Below are 24,576 nucleotides of genomic sequence, written 5' to 3'. Positions count from 1 at the left end.
CAGGTTAAGTAAGGGTTCGCATGCTATCAGTAAAATATGTTGATGAAAAATAAGCACATTGCAGATTCATCAGATTAATTCAAGCCACATGGAAAACCCATTTATCCAAACCAAGCATGATTAAGAACTAGGAAATATAGCACTTGTATATGTTTCTCATGTATTAAGTGCAGCCAAATTCGATTTATTCCTCACATGGTATATAATAACAGAATGCAGCCACAACAATTGAACATCGCATTGCGGAATTGAACCAGGCAGTTAACTAAACACCCCAACAAATGAACCAAACGTTAACTGAGCACCACATTGCATAATATAACATACTCCTAATAGAAGATCAGACAGTTAACCAAACCAAGCATGCTTAACAACTTGGAAATATAGCAATTGTATTTGTTTCTCATGTATTTAGTACAGCCAAATTCGATTTATTCCTCACATGGTATATAATAACAGAATGCAGCCACAACAATTGAACATCGCATTGCAGAATTGAACCAAGCAGTTAACTAAACACCACAACAAATGAACCAAACGTTAACTGAGCACCACATTGCACAATATAACATACTCGTAATAGAAGATCAGACAGTTAACCAAACCAAGCATGCTTAATAACTTGGAAATATTGCACCCTGAAGAATTGAACATCACATTTGCAGAATTGAACCAAGCAGTTAACTAAACACCACATTGCACGACATATAGAACATATACACTATAGCAGAAGAAATCATGGTAAAAGTAGAAAGCACAATTCACTAGAATTTGTTAAGGAAAGGCAGTAGCTAGCAAACTGAACATGGGTCCTTATAGTGAGCTAATAAGACAAGCTACTCCTCATTGTCGGAGATATCGATGACGATTGGCTCCTTGGACATGGAAGAGGGCGAGGCCTCCGCATCGTGGGTGCCCTCGTTGTAGTGGTGAGTTGCCTGAGCCGCTCCGGGCACCAACCTGCTGGCTCTCGAGATGAGGTAAGCACGTGCACGCTGAGAAAACACCTCATAGTCTTTGTCGAAGGCACCGACGGTGGCCTCGAGAAAACACCACGAACTGTCGTTTAAAGCAGCCAACCGCGCCGTGGCGTCGGCGCACGAGGCGTCAACGGTGGCCTCGACGGCGAGGTGCTCCTCCAAGATCTAGGGGTCGGCACGAATGGCAGTCATCGCGACCTCATCCGCGCTTGCGGCCGCGATTTGCTTCTCCGCTACCAAATGCTCCTTGAGATCCTGGCTATACTGCGTGCACCATGGCTTAGGGCGGCACTTATTTGGTGGAGGGGTCGGTGATTTGGGTGGAAGGTGTCGCGCTCGCGCCGACGGTCGGGGCATGTGGGATGTGGAAGGAGGAGGATTGGGGTCGGGTGTGGATTACCTGCCTGGATAGGCGAGGCCGAGTAGCGTGAAGGAGGGTCGCCGGCGAGGAGGCGGCGCTGCAAGCAAGGAGTGAAGGTTTCAACTTGGAAAGGAAGGAGGAAACAGGGGAAATGTGGCTTTTGGTAAGGGGGAGGGGGCGAGGGGGTAGATATTTCCGCGGAAGCCAAAAATTTGGAATCGCTTTAGCGAAAAAACTGGCACACAAAGTGTCATCAGACACGGTCCCTTATTCAGAACTGTGTACGAAATGTGGACATCACAAACGATTCAGATAGCTTAACCCATGTGTGATGAGTTTGAACGTCAAAAGTTTTGGTTCGAATTTCCATGGTTACAGTGGTCATCCACGTCATTGCATAATTTGGGTACACAAAGGAGACTACAGCACACCCACAGTTCTTAATCGAGCAAGTTTAGCAATTAAACAGAGCTAGCTGGCCTAAACATTACTCTAACAAATTAAAGACTGGCGCTCTTAATTAAACAAAACAAAGAGTACTACTACGCCTGGCACTCGTCGATCTCCGCCGCCGCCTCCATGTCCAGCTCGCGCCCGACGGTCTCCTAGGGAAGGGGCTCCATGGCATCCATCGCACCATACTCGGCAAGCATCTCACCATCAGCGTCCGCCATCTCTTTGGAAAAGGCCGCCACGAGCTGGGCGTGGGCGGACGTGATCTGGGCTTGGACGGGCTCCGTGGTCGCAAGGTATGCGGCGAAGGAACGGACGGATGCTCGAACGCTCTCGGCAATTGCCAGCTCTTCGGTCGTGGGTTGCCGACCGTTGTCGGAGAAGCTTCGTTCGATTTGTGCGGTGACCTCCAAGAGCTGGGCGTGGTCGGCCTCGACATGGTCGTGGGCGGCCTCTGTCACAGCCCCAGATCAGCCCTTGTTTGACTTTTGCTTGTTCCTCATGTCATCATGTTTAATTTTCAAAGAAACCCTAGCACCAAATGCATTCAACTAGGTTCAAGTAAACAATATTTTCAATGAACCCAAATGCCCTTTAGAAAAGTTCATGATTTTTGTTAAAGGTGAAAACCTCTGCCAAAAATGATGCACCTATTTCTAGGCCATCCTGGATTTTTGAATTAAATCTTATTGTGTTTGACTTTTGGGCATTTAAATGCTATAAATAATTTAAATGTTCAAATAATGCTGGAACTATTTTTGGGCCACTGAAATAATTCAGCAAGTGTCCATGGATATTTTCAGGATTTTAGGAAATGCCTTGGTATTTTTCCTAAACTCAAAACAGAGGCAAATAATTAGAAAACAAAAACAAATTAGAAAAACAGAAAGCAGAGAGAGAAGATACCTACCTGGCACCCACCAAAGCCACCTGGCCGGCCCAGCTGGCGGCCCAGCCCACCAGGCGCTCTCCTGTCGCCTTCCTCCTCGCGCCAATAGGCGAGGGCGCGTGCCCGACGCGCGCATCTACACGCCGCGGCCACCTCCTCCCTCCCTGCCTGCCTGGCTCCACCTCGACGCGTCTGGACGATGCCACGCGACCCCCAGAGCTGTCCGGCTCTCCCTCTCTCTCCCCCGAACGCTCTCCCCCTCCTCTGTTCTTCCCGCCCGAGCGCGCCGTCGCCACCGACGAGCACTACCGCGCCCAGAGCCACTGCCTCGCCTCGTAGATGTGCTCCGAAGCTTCGCCTCGACCCCCTCTTCCTCCCCACCGAGTCACGCCCCGCCAAACGCCTCAAAGTGTCGCCCCCGACCTCGTCTCCGTCGTTCGGCCGCCGAGATCGCCGGCGACCTCCCGTCTCCATCAGCTCCTCCCAGACCTCGCCGACCCGCTCGTCGTGACCGTGGTGAGCTGCTGGCCGTTTCCCCCCTCTCCGTTCTCTTCCTCGCATGCCGTAGCGACCGCACCAAGCTCGACCGCACCCGCCGCTTGCGCCCGCCGCCGACGCGGCCCCGGCAACCAAATAGCCCGGGCGTCGTGTCCAACATGCTCGCCGCCTCGCGTAGTTGCTGTAGGTGCCATGAACGCGCTGCCACGGCCACTGCAGCCCCGTAGCCACAAACACCCGAACGCCGGCGCCGCCCCGAGCTCGTTTCCGGCGAGCTCCGTCCGTCCCCGCTGCTGCCGCATGCCGCTCTGGATGCGGGCGAGCCCCAGCTCCCCGCGCGTGCCCTCCTCTGCTCGATTGGGCGCCGGAGGAGCGATTCCGAGCCCTCCCGCCGCGTCTGCTGCCGCCGGCGGCTAAACGCCGGTGATTTAGCCCCGGTTGACCAGGGATTTGACCCACCTGGGTCATTGACATGTGGGCCCCGGCCCCACTGACATTTTGGTTAGGTTTAACTTAAGGCTAGTTAACTATATTATTTAGCTGAGTCGATGACATATGGGTCCCACTGTCCGGTTTGACTCTGGTTAGGCGTTGTTGACCAGCTGACGTCACAGTGACGCAGTGCTGACGCAATAACTCATTATCTGGATTTAAGTTTATTCAGGAAATTCCAGAAAATAGTATAAACTTCTAAAAATCATATAAAATCAACCGTAGCTCAGAATGAAATAATTTATATATGAAAAATTATCAGAAAAATGCAATCTATCCATCTGTATCATTTTCATGCATGTCAAACTAAGTTATACCTGCTGTATAGGTGAAAACATGATAATGCACTATTTGAATTCATAGTTTGAATGTGAATTTGAATCTTTGGTTCAAATCAACTCAAACCATTCTGTTCTAGCTTGCATTAGCCCAAAACACATTCATATTGCCATGTCATAGCATGCATCATATTGTGCATTGCATTGATTGTGTTCTTCCTTGTTTGCCGGTGATTGTCCCCTCTCGATAGCCGTGATTCCGACGACGTGATCGATGACACCGATGAAGAACTATAATATCTTCAGAAGTGCCAGGCAAGCATAACCCCCCTTGTTCATTCCGATACAATCCCACTCTCTCGCTCCTGCTCTCTTTACTACATTAGGACAACAACGATTCAACTGTTACATGCTGCGGTAGTTGAACCCCTTATCCTCTGCATGACCTGTCGTTGCCACAGTAAATAGATGAAACCCACTAGCATGAGTAGGAGTTGTTTGAGCCCTGATGTGCCTACTCATTCATGCTTGTTTGTCATGCCTGCTACTGCTTAGAGTTGAGTCGGGTCTGATTCATCGGGGATGAATTGGAATGGTGATGAACATGTCCTACTGTGTGAGCTAAGTGTGTGAACACGATTTGGTAAAGGTAGCGGTGAGAGGCCATGTAGGAGTACATGGTGGGTTGTCTCATTGAAGCCGTCCTCAGGAACTGAGTTCTGTGTTTGTGATCCATGATACAGTTACTACCACGCATTGGGCCCGAAACCAATGGACCCTCTCGGCTTCTTAATCACCCTTGTCCTCTGTCCAGGAGTTGCAAGTAGTTTCTGGTGTTTGTAGTATGCTGGAGGCCGTGGACAGCGCTGACCGAGGGGTGGGCTGTGATGCGGTAGGCACGTGGCACGGTGTACCGGGCGCCCGTTTGGTGTCTCGGGAACCCTGCACACATCGTTCGGGGCCGTATGTGGAAACCTCGGCCGGACTCCCTGCGGATGGAACCTGAATAGGCGATAAACCTGGACTAGAGACTTGAGTGTTTAGGTAGGCTGTGGCCGACTCCCTCGCCAGGCTTCCGCTTGAAGGTTGCCGAGTACACGACGTGTACATGGTGGTAAGTGGCGAGAGCGTGTGTGTCGAAGTACACCCCTGCAGGGTTAACATCATCTATTCGAATAGCCGTGTCCGCGGTAAAGGACTTCTGGGTTGCCTATAACAGTTCATAGACAAGTGAAAGTGGATACTCTAAAATGCGCAAGATAAGCGTGAGTGCTATGGATGGCGTTCTCGTAGGGAGACGGGGGCGAATCCATAGTGGTGTATTGATATGGTGAATATGTGGACTCGTGTGCGCCACCTCAAAAGAGTTACTTGCAGTCGTAGTTAGGATAGCCACCGAGTCAAAGCTGGCTTGCTGCAGTTAAACTCCACCACCCCCTTTGTTGATACCGATGCATATGTAGATAGTTCTGATGTAAGTCTTGCTGGGTACATTTGTACTCACGTTTGCTTATTTTATGTTTTGCAGAGAGACGTCAGTCTCGCTAGTAGTTCCGTGTGGACTTCGACGTTTAGCTTGATACCTCAGCTACGATCTTGTGCCCTCGGCAGGATCTAGTAAATAGTCAGGCTTCTCAGCCTTTTTCATTTGTAGATGTCTGTACTCAGACATGTTAAGCTTCCGCATGTGCTTTGACTTGTATGCTCTGAATGTTGGGTCATGAGACCCATGTTTGTAATATCTGGCTCTTCGGAGCCTAATGAATAAATACTCTGAGTCGTAGAGTCTTGTTGTGATGCCATGTTGTATTTGCACATATCGAGCATATTGTGTGTATGATTGAAATGCTTGGTATGTGTGGGATCCGACAATCTAGTTGTCTATCCTTAGCAGCCTCTCTTATGGGGAAATGTAGTCTAGTGCCTCCTTGAGCCATAGTAGTCCGCTACAGCCCGGTTCACCGGAGTCCTGCTAGCCCAGCACTACTGCTCTGGACACCTGACTGGCCGGCATGTGATTCATATCGTTCCTGTGTCTGTCCCTTCGGGGAAATGTCACGCGGTGACATCCGGAGTCCTGCCTAGCCTGCTACAGCCCGGGTTCCCGGAGTCCTGTTAGCCCAGTGCTACAGCCCGGATTCGCACGCTGCTGACCGACATGTTCGATGTTGATTCATGTATGCCTGTCCCCATACGTTAGTGCCGCTTTGGGTTCACGACTAGCCATGTCGGCCCGCGTTCTCTGTCATATGGATACTAGCGACACTGTCATATACGTGAGCCAAAAGGCGCAAACGGTCCCGGGCCATGGTAAGGCGACACCCGTGGGAATACCGTGCGTGAGGCCGCAAAGTGATATGAGGTGTTACAAGCTAGATCAGTGTGACATGGAATCGGGGTCCCGACAGCGTTGGTATCAGAGCCTGACTGCCTGTAGGATTACCAAGCCAAACTGGTCGAAGTTGTGTCTAGAAATGCTTTAGTTATATAAGGGAATTGATTGTGGGAGGGAACGTAAGGCTCTTTTTACTCCTTTACCTTAGGCCCTTCTGATCTCAGTCACCCTCTTCTCTTCTACGGGGATTAAGAACTAGGCTTCTCATCTTTCTATCAGGATCACGTGTTACTAATCCGTAGACTCGTAGGATTGTTGGTCTCAAGCCTCAGTTCAGTTCCTACTACTTCCGTATGTTGACCATTGATCCCGGAAGTTTATATTGTGCTTCTAAGTGGTTATGCCACCATTTTTGCAGGATGTCTCAAATCCTTTGAGCATTTACAGCCGTTATGCTGTCCGAGTCATCCCAGGTTTCTAAACAGTCTGAAGCATTTGCAAATTCCTTCTTTCCGTTTCTGATGTTCCTTGGGCCAGATTAATCACACTAACCAGTGTGTTGAGGTACTCCGTTACCTCGTCATATATGTTGGAGCTATTATTATGACCCCAGTCGTCTTAGAGAACCACTTAGTAATCTAGCAATGCTTTGCATTCCCAGTGTGCGGATTCTGGCCATTATTCTCGAAAGCATCCCGTGATGCCATTTAGTTAGTAGGCATTCTATTTCTGGGTTCTTGAACCCAAGATTCACTCCACTTACCTCCTGTTGATAGTGCTTGCTAGTTCCCTTAAGATATTAGTAACCTTTGCATTAGTCCTCGAGGTCCGTGGTATTTCATTCTTCCAATACCATGAACCATCATGGCAGAAGTTCTTTTAACCAAAAGATCACAACCAGGGCGCTCTTGAGGAGTACTCCATTCATATTGTGACTCTGCCAGTCCTACCTTTCTGCATGGTTTATCTAGAAGAAACTTGTTGGACTTGGTTCGACATACTAATCCATGCATCCACAACTCAGAAAAACATATGTTCCTTTGAGTTGTCCCCCTTTAGTTGTATCCTGACCCTCGTCTATCAATTGATAGTCAGGAGTTATTGTGCATTCGTGTTATCGATGCTTATTATCCTTGTGGTCCGTCAAGCCGTTCTATTCAGAATGACTAGGAGAAACAAACTCCAGTACCTCGTCCATCTCTGGGATTGGGTCAAAGTAGTTGTATTCCACAGATCAAATGCCAATCCAGTTTTTGTTCTGTTCTACCTGGAGTGTTACCATCTTTATGTCAAGAGTGTCATGAGAATTGCACCACCTCTTATGAATTCTTGATTTAGTGATACTCCTCGCCATCATCGTTCATTCCTCGGTCTCCGTGTTATTATAACCGGAATACCGACAAGCGAACTGTGATGTGTGAAATCAATACTCCTAGCAACTCCGTTGCTTGGTGGTTAATGGACGATAACCTCATTCTTGGTGTGTTGATTATGGAATCATCATTCTAAGATTGATCGTGCTACCTAGTCCTTATTTTTGGTGCACTCTTCAATCAATGAGTTAGGATTTTTGTCAAACCCTTGCTCAGTTGATCATATCGTCTTGCCCTGAAAAGCAAGATTGTTCTCGATCTTAATAACAAGTCGGTGGTTCGTGATTTTCCAGATATCTTCACGGAAGTATCACCAGGTCGTCCCCTGACCGATATGTTGAGTTCGTGATCAAGTTGGTTTTCCAATAAGCCACTCTTTCTCCAAGAATCTGTGTTGGATACCCTTGAGCTAGTTGGTTAAGCTAGACAACAACTTGGAGAGCTGGAAGATAAAAGCTTGTCTAACTTAGTTCATTTCCAAAGGGATATCCTTGTGTGTGTGTGTGTGTGTGTCGGAGAAAGGTGATATCTTCATCGATTGGTCCTTGTGATCAGTTGATGGGTCTATCATCTTGTCAAAACTTTGATTTGAACATGGGCTATCGTCAAATCAAATCAGAACCAACGATGTTCATAATGTTGTCTTACTCGTGGTTGATCCCTCGAGCATACACCATTATATCTTTTGGGTCTGACCAATGCTATCACTTGTTCACATAATTATGGAATTCCATCTCCATGGAAACCTGGATGAATTGTTGTTGAGCCCATCAGCAACACTGCTACCTTCTCCATGACTCGTGTTGAACATCCAGCTAGTATTGGAAACTTTATAAGCATTATCTTCGCGTTCCGTTCATGAAGCATATGTTGGATGAAAGAAGTGACTTACTCTAATTCATGTGCATTAGATGCAAGTTGCCGCCGTGAATTCGAGAAAGTTTGTTTTGCTTCCTCTGGAATCATCCCAGGTCAGTCATGCATATGTGCGAAGTATATCGTGGTTTGGAGACTTGCAACCTTCATTCTATATGTATCCCTAGCACACCAAGCCACTAACTTACTTGTTCAAGGAGAAGGAGTTCCTTCATAAGAGCTAATCCGGACTTATGAAAGAACTTCGATATCCTTGTTGATGGTTCCCAACCAGAACTCGGTAGTGTTTCATTGTAAGACTACCATGTGGGCATGCTTGTCTGGGACAACGTGTTCACATGTTTGCAGCAGAACCAGCTCATGTTTTGGAGCTTACTACCGTAGTCCATCTCCCGAGAATCTTGCAACGTCTTCTCGTCGATTTGTGTTGCAAACCTTAATTTTCTTTCTAGACTTGATGAGTCTGGAATATACTGAAACCAACTAGATCTGAATCTCAGGCAGATATGATGGTTGGAACATTTCCCAAGAATTATAATATTGCCCTCTCGATAATCGGTAAAGTGGATGTCGTGGCCAACACATCCAGCCGGAAGGCCTATTATTGTAGTATCTTGATTGAGGAAGTTGGCCACCTCCCCATAAGGATTTCTTAGGATTTATTCCACTAGTTATTCCCTATGGATTCCTGCGCACCCGAAGTCCGACCTTTACTTGATGTTCTAGATATCTAACCATATCTATGAATGGGATATGCTAGTGCATCAAGGAGAACATTAGAAGCGGAGTGCTAAATGTCTCTCGGTCGATCATCCAGATTTGCCTCTTTGGCATTGCTAAGGAAAAATCTGAGAAAGTGTTGTCCTCCTTTGCACCTGCATCCTCCATCACCATTCATCATGGTAGTATGTTGTGTTGCCAGGATCCTCGGCACGGATGTTGGTAGAACCTTGATGAATATGGAAATGCTCAAGTTCTTGAGAGCACGCACAAGCGCTAGGTGTTTTCACCGGCACTAACTGGGATTGCTCCCAGTTTCCTTCGGTTATGCTAAACCTTTCAAACAGTAGATTCACTCTCTACTGTTGAGCTTCTCCCCAGTTACTAGAATCATTCCTAGTATTTCCATTTTTGTTCCCAGCTTGCACCGTCATTGTGCCATCCTACCTTGGATTACCCTTCCCAGTAATTACTGATCAAGATCATCTTCAAGTGGTCTTACCATGAGTCCCATTCATTTCCGATGATATATAAAAAAAATCATCCATTTCGTTGTCTTCAACAAGGTATTCCACATCGTCCATTCTAGCCCGAGTGTGTCGTTCTCCCGAACTCCACCAGACGATTGTTGTGATTGCCTTAGGCTAGTATAAAGAGTTTCCATGATCTTTGTATCAAAAGTAATTCTTTTTGCCACTTAAGGAATAGTTCTACGAGTCACCTTCCCCAAGGTGCCCTGTTATAGAATCATGGCAATTTTTCCTCGCTACTTTGAAACCCTCGTCAAATTGTTTCTTCCGTCCCTCCTGGTGCATGTTTTGCCTCTCAGCTCGAGAGATGTTTCAATGCCTCCCTCCATGAGTTGATCCTGAGTTGTTCGATATTTGAGAAGATCGATCCATCTAGAGTTTTCCCTTTCCTCTTGTTGTCTTGTCGGTTGGAGTTCTCAGAGCAAGACATCGAGACAAAGATGGTGATCGAATCAACGTTCTTACGAAGTGCAACCTGGATCGTGAAGATCATGTTAGCTCGTACCCCCTCTGTCTTCTTACCTCACGTCTTGAATCTCGGGACGAGATTCTTGTTTAGTGGGGGTGAGCTGTCACAGCCCCAGATCAGCCCTTGTTTGACTTTTGCTTGTTCCTCATGTCATCATGTTTAATTTTCAAAGAAACTTGAAATGGGGATGTTGAAACCCTAGCACCAAATGCATTCAACTAGGTTCAAGTAAACAATATTTTCAATGAACCCAAATGCCCTTTAGAAAAGTTCATGATTTTTGTTAAAGGTGAAAACCTCTGCCAAAAATGATGCACCTATTTCTAGGCCATCCTGGATTTTTGAATTAAATCTTATTGTATTTGACTTTTGGGCATTTAAATGCTATAAATAATTTAAATGTTCAAATAATGTTGGAACTATTTTTGGGCCACTGAAATAATTCAGCAAGTGTCCATGAATATTTTCAGGATTTTAGGAAATGCCTTGGTATTTTTCCTAAACTCAAAACAGAGGCAAATAATTAGAAAACAAAAACAAATTAGAAAAACAGAAAGCAGAGAGAGAAGATACCTACCTGGCACCCACCAAAGCCACCTGGCCGGCCCAGCTGGCGGCCCAGCCCACCAGGCGCTCTCCTGTCGCCTTCCTCCTCGCGCCAGTAGGCGAGGGCGCGTGCCCGACGCGCGCAGCTACACGCCGCGGCCACCTCCTCCCTCCCTGCCTGCCTGGCTCCGCCTCGACGCGTCTGGACGATGCCACGCGACCCCCAGAGCCGTCCGGCTCTCCCTCTCTCCCCCGAACGCTCTCCCCCTCCTCTGTTCTTCCCGCCCGAGCGCGCCGTCGCCACCGACGAGCACCACCGCGCCCAGAGCCACTGCCTCGCCTCGTAGATGTGCTCCGAAGCTTCGCCTCGACCCCCTCTTCCTCCCCACCGAGTCACGCCCCGCCAAACGCCCCGAATCGTCGCCCCCGACCTCGTCTCCGTCGTTCGGCCGCCGAGATCGCCGGCGACCTCCCATCTCCATCAGCTCCTCCCAGACCTCGCCGACCCGCTCGTCGTGACCGTGGTGAGCTGCTGGTCGTTTCCCCCCTCTCCGTTCTCTTCCTCGCATGCCGTAGCGACCGCACCAAGCTCGACCGCACCCGCCGCCGCTTGCGCCCGCCGCCGACGCGGCCCCGGCAACCAAACAGCCCGGGCGTCGTGTCCAACATGCTCGCCGCCTCGCGTAGTTGCTGTAGGTGCCATGAACGCGCTGCCACGGCCACTGCAGCCCCGTAGCCACAAACACCCGAACGCCGGCGCCGCCCCGAGCTCGTTTCCGGCGAGCTCCGTCCGTCCCCGCTGCTGCCGCATGCCGCTCTGGATGCGGGCGAGCCCCAGCTCCCCGCGCGTGCCCTCCTCTGCTCGATTGGGCGCCGGAGGAGCGATTCCGAGCCCTCCCGCCGCGTCTGCTGCCGCCGGCGGCTAAACGCCGGTGATTTAGCCCCGGTTGACCAGGGATTTGACCCCCCTGGGTCATTGACATGTGGGCCCCGGCCCCACTGACATTTTGGTTAGGTTTAACTTAAGGCTAGTTAACTATATTATTTAGCTGAGTCGATGACATATGGGTCCCACTGTCCGGTTTGACTCTGGTTAGGCGTTGTTGACCAGCTGACGTCACAGTGACGCAGTGCTGACGCAATAACTCATTATCTGGATTTAAGTTTATTCAGGAAATTCCAGAAAATAGTATAAACTTCTAAAAATCATATAAAATCAACCGTAGCTCAGAATGAAATAATTTATATATGAAAAATTATCAGAAAAATGCAATCTATCCATCTGTATCATTTTCATGCATGTCAAACTAAGTTATACCTGCTGTATAGGTGAAAACATGATAATGCACTATTTGAATTCATAGTTTGAATGTGAATTTGAATCTTTGGTTCAAATCAACTCAAACCATTCTGTTCTAGCTTGCATTAGCCCAAAACACATTCATATTGCCATGTCATAGCATGCATCATATTGTGCATTGCATTGATTGTGTTCTTCCTTGTTTGCCGGTGATTGTCCCCTCTCGATAGCCGTGATTCCGACGACGTGATCGATGACACCGATGAAGAACTATAATATCTTCAGAAGTGCCAGGCAAGCATAACCCCCCTTGTTCATTCCGATACAATCCCACTCTCTCGCTCCTGCTCTCTTTACTACATTAGGACAACAACGATTCAACTGTTACATGCTGCGGTAGTTGAACCCCTTATCCTCTGCATGACCTGTCGTTGCCACAGTAAATAGATGAAACCCACTAGCATGAGTAGGAGTTGTTTGAGCCCTGATGTGCCTACTCATTCATGCTTGTTTGTCATGCCTGCTACTGCTTAGAGTTGAGTCGGGTCTGATTCATCGGGGATGAATTGGAATGGTGATGAACATGTCCTACTGTGTGTGAGCTAAGTGTGTGAACACGATTTGGTAAAGGTAGCGGTGAGAGGCCATGTAGGAGTACATGGTGGGTTGTCTCATTGAAGCCGTCCTCAGGAACTGAGTTCTGTGTTTGTGATCCATGATACAGTTACTACCACGCATTGGGCCCGAAACCAATGGACCCTCTCGGCTTCTTAATCACCCTTGTCCTCTGTCCAGGAGTTGCAAGTAGTTTCTGGTGTTTGTAGTATGCTGGAGGCCGTGGACAGCGCTGACCGAGGGGTGGGCTGTGATGCGGTAGGCACGTGGCACGGTGTACCGGGCGCCCGTTTGGTGTCTCGGGAACCCTGCACACATCGTTCGGGGCCGTATGTGGAAACCTCGGCCGGACTCCCTGCGGATGGAACCTGAATAGGCGATAAACCTGGACTAGAGACTTGAGTGTTTAGGTAGGCTGTGGCCGACACCCTCGCCAGGCTTCCGCTTGAAGGTTGCCGAGTACATGACGTGTAACATGGTGGTAAGTGGTGAGAGCGTGTGTGACGAAGTACACCCCTGCAGGGTTAACATCATCTATTCGAATAGCCGTGTCCGCGGTAAAGGACTTCTGGGTTGCCTATAACAGTTCATAGACAAGTGAAAGTGGATACTCTAAAATGCGCAAGATAAGCGTGAGTGCTATGGATGGCGTTCTCGTAGGGAGACGGGGGCGAATCCATAGTGGTGTATTGATATGGTGAATATGTGGACTCGTGTGCGCCACCTCAAAAGAGTTACTTGCAGTCGTAGTTAGGTTAGCCACTGAGTCAAAGCTGGCTTGCTGCAGTTAAACTCCACCACCCCCTTTGTTGATACCGATGCATATGTAGATAGTTCTGATGTAAGTCTTGCTGGGTACATTTGTACTCACGTTTGCTTATTTTATGTTTTGCAGAGAGACGTCAGTCTCGCTAGTAGTTCCGTGTGGACTTCGACGTTTAGCTTGATACCTCAGCTACGATCTTGTGCCCTCGGCAGGATCTAGTAAATAGTCAGGCTTCTCAGCCTTTTTCATTTGTAGATGTCTGTACTCAGACATGTTAAGCTTCCGCATGTGTTTGACTTGTATGCTCTGAATGTTGGGTCATGAGACCCATGTTTGTAATATCTGGCTCTTCGGAGCCTAATGAATAAATACTCTGAGTCGTAGAGTCTTGTTGTGATGCCATGTTGTATTTGCACATATCGAGCATATTGTGTGTATGATTGAAATGCTTGGTATGTGTGGGATCCGACAATCTAGTTGTCTATCCTTAGCAGCCTCTCTTATGGGGAAATGTAGTCTAGTGCCTCCTTGAGCCATAGTAGTCCGCTACAGCCCGGTTCACCGGAGTCCTGCTAGCCCAGCACTACTGCTCTGGACACCTGACTGGCCGGCATGTGATTCATATCGTTCCTGTGTTTGTCCCTTCGGGGAAATGTCACGCGGTGACATCCGGAGTCCTGCCTAGCCTGCTACAGCCCGGGTTCCCGGAGTCCTGTTAGCCCAGTGCTACAGCCCGGATTCACACGCTGCTGACCGACACGTTCGATGTTGATTCATGTATGCCTGTCCCCATACGTTAGTGCCGCTTTGGGTTCACGACTAGCCATGTCGGCCCGGGTTCTCTGTCATATGGATGCTAGCGACACTGTCATATACGTGAGCCAAAAGGCGCAAACGGTCCCGGGCCATGGTAAGGCGACACCCGTGGGAATACCGTGCGTGAGGCCGCAAAGTGATATGAGGTGTTACAGGCTAGATCGGTGTGACTTGGAATCGGGGTCCCGACAGCCTCCATCAGGGCTAAGGCCGACGCTGCGGAACGGACAGCTGTTGTGCCGCTCTCGCCAGTTGTTATCCCCGAGCCAGATGTTGCTGCCGCCACCTGAGAAGCAACAGCGGCCGTTTGGGCTGCCATGGCCGCCCGGTCGTAGAATGCGGCCGCGCTCATGCACCTTGTTAGCACGCGCATGGCGGCTGCGGCCGCGCTCTCGCCGGAGTGGGCCACCGAAGTTGCCCTCACGATGCGGGTCCACGTGCCCATCTTTCATCGGTGACGATTGAACAGTGAAATGATATTTGGGGAGCGAGCTAGTGTGCTTGAGACGCCGGTTGTAGACTATAGCCGAGACACCTTCTCGCTTAAGCCATGGGCATACTATACACCGACGGTGCTCCAGGATATTTTTTGCTGCATCTCACACGGTTGGTGATAATAAACTGTGTGCGATCTACTTGATTTTCCATCTTGATTTGAATTACATAATGGGATCACAGCGGCAATGGACGGTGTTTGAATTGCTAGACCTTTTATCTGAGTGAACATGCAACTACATGTGTGTCGTAAATGAATTGGAATTATTCAGGGTTTGTTTGAACATCTTATACATTAAATTGGTTCTAGCCATTTCAGGTGCAGCAACATGGGTTGTAAAATCATATATGTGTCCATGGGTTTATGCTTATCTCTCATGCAAGAAATGGGGATGAAATTCGAACACCACGGCACCGTGGCTCTCTGGCAAACGTCGACATACTTGCTTTTGTAATTCTAGTAAATCCAAAATTCGTCCGAAATTCATGAAACTTGGCATGCTATCATGAAGCGGCATGAACATTCCGTGGTAAATTTTTGTCCCATTTGGGGCAGGTTTGGGTATAGGCCTCTCATAAACTAGAGCTTCTCACAACAAGTGTGATGGTTTCGGTAGGGAACGTTTCACCTTTCTGGACGAAACGATATCCGTTGCCTCTTCTCGATTTCAAATTTTTTCCTAGTGTCAACATAGAACAACAGGAGTGTTGTGTCTTGGGATTTTTCGGGGTTCGCTTGGACATTTTTATACATTAACTGAGTTTTCTGTGCATTCATGTGCATAATTCAAATTTGAACTACAGGCACATGCTCTAATGCATATAAATTAGTTGAAAATTCAAATCTGTTTCCTTGGTTGCCTTCTTAGGTCCCATGCAAGAAAAAGGAATGAATGTCAAACACCCTGCCACCGTCACTCGGCCGCAAACATTGAGATACCTGGTTTTTAAATTCTAGTAAATCCAAAACTCGTCTGAAATTCATGAAACTTGGCATGCTCTCATGGAGCGGCATCAACATGTCGTGGTAATATTTTTGTCCCATTTGGGGCAGGTTTGGGTATATGCTTCTCACAAACCAGAGCTTCTCACAACAAGCATGATGGTTTTGGCAGGGATCGTCCCACCTTTGGGGATGAAACGATATCCATTGCCTCTTATTGCTTAAAAAAAATTCTCGTGTCAACATAGAACAACAGGAGTGTTGTGTCAATTTTTGTGATTTTTCGGGGTTCGTTTGGACATGTTTATGCATTAACTGAGTTTTCAATGCATTTATGTGCATAATTCAAATTTGAACTACATGCACATGCTCCAGCGCATATAAATTGGTTCAAAAATCATATCAGTGTCCTTATGTGCATGCTTAGGTCCCATGCAAGAAATGGGAATGAATTTCAAACACCAGGGCACTGTTGCTTGCCGGCAAAACATTGAGATACCTGGTTTTTAAGTTCTAATAAATCCAATACTCGTCTGAAATTCATGAAACTTGGCATGCTATCATGGAGCGGCATCAACATGCCGTGGTAATTTTTTTGTCCCATTTGGGGCAGGTTTGGGTATATGCTTCTCACAAACCAGAACTTCTCACAACAAGCATGATGGTTTCGGTAGGGAACGTCCCACCTTTGGGGAAGAAAGGATATCCACACTACACCACGGTCAAGTATTGGTGACACATCAATCTGTCGGCATATGGTGTCTTTGCCGACACATAATTTGTAGCTAACACATATGCTGACAGAAGACTGAACAGTCGGAGGACTTGCTGTGGGGAAAGGCATTGCCGACAGAAGTTCATTTGCCGACACATTTTGAGTCGGCATACACCCTACCTACGCCGACAGTTTCCCTGTGCACATACACCTACCTACCCCGACACATGATTTGTGGGCATACACCCTAGCTACGGCGACAGACAGGGTGTGAACATAGACCCCACTTTTGGCAACACATAAGTTGTCCTGCTAGGTATATACCTTTGCCGACACTTGTTCTGTTTGGACAGATCTATACCTTTGCCGACACTTATGTTGTCTAGATAGGTACATACCTTGGACGACACATACTCTGTCTATCTAGGTACGTACAAATTGCCTACACTTATTCTGTCTAGCTAGGTAGTAACCATGGCTGACAATTACTCTGCAAGAATCTGTTTACCAGCAGATAAATTGTTGGAAATGTAGTGTACAGCCAAACCAATGATTTGATACATATACTATATACAATGTCAAATGCGATCAACAAACAACTTCAAGATGAACACATATTGGACAACAATGATGATAGGTTCACAAACATACATAAATATATATTCACACAGGTTCACAAGCATAGTTTGACCATCCAGAACACACAAGTCAAAGGGCCACTATTTGCTAGTCTGAACTAATTCAAACAATGGTCCAGAACACATAAATCACATACATGAGCACAAAGTTTCTACTCCAAAACACTTGAAGCACCAAATGGTTCAGAACACACATAAAATTCAAGAAATAATTGAAGTTGGTTGGTCCAAAATACTGCAAACAGCCATATGTGTTCCATGACACTCCAAGTCCTCCTCACATCCAATGCTAGGTGTGGCTAAGTACCTGAAAATATTCCATATGAATTTGTCACGAAAGTGCAATCATTCCAAAAGTTGTTCAAAGCTCATATGAAGATTGTTAGGCTAGAGCGGCACATGCTAGCTTATACTTGATTGTTCATGTGAGAGTAACATTGTTATATGACCATGAATACACACAAATATATTTGTTCCTATGCGGTGAAGTGTAGTGTTGCGGGCTTCCTTCTCCACAGGAATCAATCACCACAGGAAACAATGTTCTGCTATTTTTGTCAACATCATTTGATCAACACACTTGAGTTCCTTTTGGTTTCATGTCCCAGAATTATTAGCAAGAGCATTCCCAGAAAATCTACTTGTGCATATATGCTACAGAAATGCTTATGACGAGTAAAACACATTCTCAAAAATAAGCTTGGTATGGCAACAAACAAACTAAACTAATACAAGGGGAAAGGATGCAGAATTAGGATGTGGCTATTTTCAAGTTTGTAACATATTTGACCAAGATCAGGACATGGATTATCAATATGCTTCCGCAGAATCGTTTCTTAATTGAGCCGCACGACACCATCAGAATTACAATATTCTATTCTGGAGCTCAAAAGTTCAGACTGGTGGCAAGTTAATAAGCTAACATGGCAGCTCTGTGAGTCTGCAACAGGTTATAAAGGATAAGATGATGCCTACAAACTTGGCAATAAATACCATAAGATAGGATTCCTGATCAGCAATATTATTTGTTAACAACTCATAGTAGTAGTTGTAGCTTGTTATATTTAAGAACAGGCAGTAGTAGTTTATAAAGAAATGGGCTTGTCAGATACTAAGAGTTGTAGGTTGTAATAATATTTAAGAACTGGCAGTAGTAGATTGTACTAAACTTTTATATGCTATAGAGGAAACATGGCTGGGCCTTATGTAGTTATGTTGCACTTCTTTGTACATTGTCTTGACACATTCAGCTTACTTGTAATGTATAAATTAGATGAAGAGATACTACAATATCACGAGCCATTGAGGATGAAGCTGAGGTTACCATCTATGATCTATTTAAAGAGGAAATAAAAATCTAAAGCTTCAACAAGTAGAGGCAACTGTTGTCAGTACCTGCAACTCCTGGCACATTAGTTGTCTTCTTGGCATCTTTGATCTGCAACAAGACAACAACAATCATTACTCTTTGGTCTGATTCCCAAAACAACTGAAAAATAGGCATTCAAAAATAGGCCTACATGTAATTATTACTAGTACGAATGCCGTGCTACAATCTTCAACTTCAGTATCAAATATACTGTCATCAGAGACGCCCGAGTAGTTCCGCTGCACTGAGAGCGCTCTGCTGATGTTGCACAGCACGGCCTGCTCGTGCTGCTGCTCTTGCATGCTCGGGCTGTCGGGCATCCGGAAAGAAGAAAAATTGTAGAGCTGCGACAGCAGCAGCTTCAGGTGCTGATGTGCTCTTGAGGAATCCTTCCATGTTGGTAAATTCAGTCTCCGGTCTCTTAGCATAGATAAGATAAATAGCAATTTCTTAGTCTGTGTTGCTACTCATTAATTCTTTTAGACCACCGATGTGGTTAGTAAAAAGATCAAAAAGTTCAGCATAACTCAGACCGATGTGGATAGTTCACACGGGTTAATTTGTTCTTTCATGTGCACATATTAATCAAATAAATTCTTCCAATCTAGTTAATTGTGCTGCTGGATTTTGGTGGTCATTCTGAATGTATAAATTTGTTGTGCGGATCTCTAAACTAATATGGATCTGTTTACGAACTATAACTTAGCACTATATCAAGTTCTTGCTATCAGTTTGATTTTGGTGGTCCAAGTGGATATATACACGAGTCATACAGCCACAGTCTGCACTATTTGGTTAATGAGAACGGAAGGAGCACAACACTGACCCCATCGCTTATCTCAGCCAGCTTCAGGTCCACCATGGCCACCTACACCGAGCGCCATTTGACGTCCCCGAGCTTCATTGTCGACTCATCTACACCAACCCAATCACCACAAACAGAGATATCATAATAGTTCATGACATAATTATACCGCTTATGAGTTGGGGAAAAAGGAAACTTTGATGTACCTAGGCTTAGACAACCACGTTTTGTCCATGATGCACCATTAATATCAAATTTTCCAAGTATCTGAATTTGGCTAGTGCGACAGTGTTAGTTTTGCATCGGTGAAGCAACAATCATTATTCATTATTCAGGCAAATAGCAGTACAAAACAATCAAGCAACAGAAACACATTCTTGTCCGGTTGTCTACTGTCACAAGCAATGACATATGAATTAAGTGCAGCAGTACAGCAAAGGAAAACTTAGGAGGAGTTGACGCTTACCTCAAGGCACGGGGACGGCTGGATTCGGGAGGGGCACAACTCGAAGGAGATGGAGCCCCGGCAGCAGGTCCGGTAGCAGCATAATGAGCCTGGAGATGGATCCCTGGCATCAGCATGTCCGGCAGCAGCGGGAGGCTGGCAATGGAGCCCCGATAGCAGCAGATCCGGCAGCAGCGGGAGCACGACGATGGAGCCCCGGAGGTAGCAGGGATGGAGATTCGCGAGGACGACGGCTGGATGTCAGGAGGACACGAGGACGGCCGTCGGATTGTGGAGTGCGAGGACCGCGGCTCGATCTCGGGGAGAGGGGGCAGAGTGCGAGGATGGGTGGATGTGGGGTGGAGCTTGGGGGAGGGGGGTGCGACCTCCGGGACGACGGCTTGACGACGGGGTCGAGCGCGAGGCCGGCGGCGATGGCGGCCGGACTTTGGATCGAGCGCGAGGCCGGCGGCGATGGCGTCCGGACTTTGGATCGAGCGCGAGGCCGGCGGCGATGGCGTCCGGACCGTGGATCGAGCGCAAGGTGGGCGGCGACAGGGCACGGGTTAGGGTTGTGGAGTTGTTCGATTTGGGGATTGTTTGCTCGGGGGTGGAGGTTATTTTGCACAAAAACCCGAAAAATTTCCACCCGCGCCGAAATCCCACGCCAAGTTTCCAACGATTGACACGTGTCCACCTACCCGGACACTTTGTTCGTGTCCATACACCCTATGTACGCTGACACATGTTAGGTCGCTAAGTACCTACCTACGGCGACTGAAAAAATGTCAAAACCCAGACATCTGCCGACACATAACATGTTATTAAGCAATTACTGAAAGATACATTGTCGTTGTGTGGTTGCCGACACTTAGTGTGTCCACAATAATGTGCCTATGCCAACATATGATCCGAAGATAAAACTTAAAAGCTACACCGACAGTTATTTTGTGGAGATTATTGAACTTTTGCCCACAGAAGTGTGTCATGTAAGCTCTACCGTGGTGTAGTGCCAGTGCCTCTTATTGCTTTTAAATTTTTTCTCGTGTCAACATAGAACAACAGGAGTGTTGTGTCAATTTTTGGGATTTTTCGGGGTTCGTTTGGACATTTTTATGCATTAATTGAGTTTTCAATGCATTTATGTGCATAATTCAAATTTGAACTACATGCACATGCTCTAATACATATAAATTGGTTGAAAAATCAAATCTGTGTCCTTGGGTGCATGCTTAGGTCCCATTCAAGAAATGGGAATGAATTTCAAACACCAGGGCACCGTTGATTGCCGGTAAAACATTGAGATGCCTGGTTTTTAAATTCTAGTAAATCCAAAAGCTTGTCTGAAATTCATGAAACTTGGCATGCTATCATGGAGCGGCATCAACATGCCGTGGTAAATTTTTTGTCCCATTTGGGGCTGGTTTGGGTATATGCTTCTCACAAACCGGAGCTTCTCACAACAAGCATGATGGTTTCGGTAGGGAACGCCCCACCTTTGGGGACGAAACGATATCCATTGCCTCTTATTGCTTCCAAATTTTTTTCGTGTCAACATATAACAACAAGAGTGTTGTGTTTTTTTGTGATTTTTCGGGGTTCGTTTGGACATTTTTATGCATTAAGTGAGTTTTCAATGCATTTATGTGCATAATTAAAATTTAAACTACATGCACATGCTCCAGTGCATATAAATTGGTTGAAAAATCAAATATGTGTCCTTCGGTGCATGCTTAGGTCCCATGCAAGAAATGGGAATGAATTTCAAATACCAAGGCACCGTTGATTGCCGGCAAAATGTTGAGATGCCTAGTTTTTAAATTCTAGTAAATCCAAAAATCATTTGAAATTCATGAAACTTGGCATGCTATCATGGAGCGACATCAACATGCCGTGGTAAATTTTTTGTCCCATTTGGGGCAGGTTTGGGTATATGCTTTTCACAAACCATAGCTTCTCACAACAAGCATGATGGTTTCGGTAGGGAACGTCCCACCTTTGGGGACGAAACGATATCCATTGCCTCTTATTGCTTTCAAATTTTTTCTCGTGTCAACATAGAACAACAGGAGTGTTGTGTCAATTTTTATGATTTTTTGGGGTTCGTTTGGACATTTTTATGCATTAACTGAGTTTTAAATGCATTTACGTGCATAATTAAAATTTGAAGTACATGCACATGCTCCAGTGCATATAAATTGGTTGAAAAATCAAATCAGTGTCCTTATGTGCATGCTTAGGTCCCATGCAAGAAATGAGAATGAATTTCAAACACCAGAGCATTGTTGATTGCCGGCAAAACATAAAGATGCCTGGTTTTTAAATTCTAGTAAATCCAAAACTCGCCCGGTGCGTAGGTTCACCGGGAAGCGTGCGAGATGTTCAATGCAGGATTTGTGCATCTCTTCAACGTAAACGGTTTAGTGAAGCAGTAAAGCGGCAGAAAATAAACCAAAAATATACGTGCTGCCACACGCCCCGTGTGCCGCGCGAGCAGGCGTGAGTTGACGGGACGCATGCGAGTAGTCCGCCGCGCAGGCATACCGGGAGGCGTGCGTGCAGGTGTGTGTATTGACAAGGAGGCGTGCGAGTAGCTGTGTGAAATGATGGTAGGAATGGCAGACGTCCGCCGCGCAGGCTCACCGGGAGGCGAGACAACTTTTGACCGCAGCCTGCCTCGCTCCCACTGGTCCATATTAATTGCGCGCCCGAGCCGCCGGCCATAATAGGCGGCTGCACCCCCGGTCCATAGTGGTCACCGACGTCTGGACTCCGGATTGTATGACGATGCCGCCGAAGCGCACCATCGGAGGGAGTGGCGACGCCGGGGCTGGTGAAGCACCCGCACAATGCGTGAAGCTGGCCACAGAGGTTTCCGTCGCCGCTGACGAGGTCTCGCGCAGGCAGCAGCACGAGCTGTTGGGAATCGTAGCATAATTTTAAAATTTTCCTACGCTCACCAAGATCCATCTATGGTGTATACTAGCAACGAGGGGAAAGGAGTGCATCTACATACCCTTGTAGATCGCGAGCGGAAGCGTTCCAATGAACGTTGCTGACGGAGTCGTACTCGCCGTGATTCAAATCACCGATGACCGAGTGCCGAACGGACGGCACCTCCGCGTTCAACACACGTACGGTGCAGCGACGTCTCCTCCTTCTTGATCCAGCAAGGGGGAAGGAGAGGTTGATGGAGATCCAGCAGCACGACGGCGTGGTGGTGGATGTAGCGGGATGTTGGCAGGGCTTCGCCGAGTTTCTGCGAGAGAGAGAGAGGTGTAGCAGGGGAGGAGGGAGGCGCCCAAGGCTGTAATGTTGCTGTCCTCCCTCCCCCCTTTATATAGGCCCCCTGGGAGGGGGGCGCCGGCCTAGAACCCATCTGGAGGGGGGGCGGCGGCCGGGGGGTAACTTACCCCCCAAGTCAAGTGGGGCGCCCCCCCACCCTAGGGTTTCCAACCCTAGGCGCAGGGGGAAGGCCCATGGGGGGCGCCCCAGCCCACTATGGGCTGGTTCCCTTCCCACTTCAGCCCATGGGGCCCTCCGGGACAGGTGGCCCCCCGGACCCCGGACCTCGGGTCCCGGTACAATACCGATAACCCCCGAAACTTTCCCAGTGGCCGAAACTGGACTTCCTATATATAATTCTTCACCTCCGGACCATTCTGGAACTCCTCGTGACGTCCGGGATCTCATCCGGGACTCCGGACAACTTTCGGGTTTCCGCATACTCATATCTCTACAACCCTAGCGTCACCGAACCTTAAGTGTGTAGACCCTACGGGTTCGGGAGACATGCAGACATGACCGAGACGCCTCTCCGGTCAATAACCAACAGCGGGATCTGGATACCCATGTTGGCTCCCACATGTTCCACGATGATCTCATCGGATGAACCACGATGTCGAGGATTCAATCAATCCCGTATACAATTCCCTTTGTCAATCGGTATGTTACTTGCCCGAGATTCGATCGTCGGTATCCCAATACCTTGTTCAATCTCGTTACCGGCAAGTCTCTTTACTCGTACCGCAATGCATGATCCCGTGACTAACGCCTTAGTCACATTGAGCTCATTATGATGATGCATTACCGAGTGGGCCCAGAGATACCTCTCCGTCACACGGAGTGACAAATCCCAGTCTCGATCCGTGCCAACCCAACAGACACTTTCGGAGATACCCGCAGTGTACCTTTATAGTCACCCAGTTACGTTGTGACGTTTGGCACACCCAAAGCACTCCTACGGTATCCGGGAGTTGCACGATCTCATGGTCTAAGGAATAGATACCTGACATTGGAAAAGCTCTAGCAAACGAAACTACACGATCTTTTATGCTATGCTTAGGATTGGGTCTTGTCCATCACATCATTCTCCTAATGATGTGATCCCGTTATCAATGACATCCAATGTCCATAGTCAGGAAACCGTGACTATCTGTTGATCAACGAGCTAGTCAACTAGAGGCTTACTAGGGACACGTTGTGGTCTATGTATTCACACATGTATTACGATTTCCGGATAATACAATTATAGCATGAACAATAGACAATTATCATGAACAAAGAAATATAATAATAACCATTTATTATTGCCTCTAGGGCATATTTCCAACAGTCTCCCACTTGCACTAGAGTCAATAATCTAGTTACATTGTGATGAATCGAACACCCATTGCGTCCTGGTGTTGATCATGTTTTGCTCTAGGGAGAGGTTTAGTCAACGGATCTGCTACATTCAGGTCCGTATGTACTTTACAAATATCTATGTCTCCATTTTGAACACTTTCACGAATGGAGTTGAAGCGACGCTTGATATGCCTGGTCTTCCTGTGAAACCTGGGCTCCTTCGCAAGGGCAATAGCTCCAGTG

The 24,576-nt window shown here is 47.4% G+C and overlaps 1 long non-coding RNA gene across 2 annotated transcripts; it reads right to left on the bottom strand.

The window, feature by feature from the left end:
* Positions 1–17,081: 17,081 nt before the first annotated feature.
* Positions 17,082–20,308, bottom strand: LOC123143957 (uncharacterized). 2 transcript variants are annotated; one of them, XR_006471149.1, is made up of 5 exons: positions 19,729–20,308; positions 19,469–19,539; positions 18,609–19,372; positions 18,484–18,526; positions 17,082–17,395 (listed from the first exon to the last, which is right to left on the bottom strand). It is a non-coding gene; the product is annotated as an uncharacterized lncRNA (long non-coding RNA). The 2 variants fall into 2 exon arrangements; XR_006471150.1 differs by having other exon boundaries at positions 19,469–19,529.
* Positions 20,309–24,576: the final 4,268 nt, after the last annotated feature.

This window comes from Triticum aestivum, chromosome 6D, assembly GCF_018294505.1.
Source record: "Triticum aestivum cultivar Chinese Spring chromosome 6D, IWGSC CS RefSeq v2.1, whole genome shotgun sequence".
NCBI lineage: Eukaryota > Viridiplantae > Streptophyta > Magnoliopsida > Poales > Poaceae > Triticum > Triticum aestivum.
The sequence above is the reverse complement of the archived record's forward strand: the minus strand, read 5'-3'. Positions and strand labels throughout refer to the sequence as shown.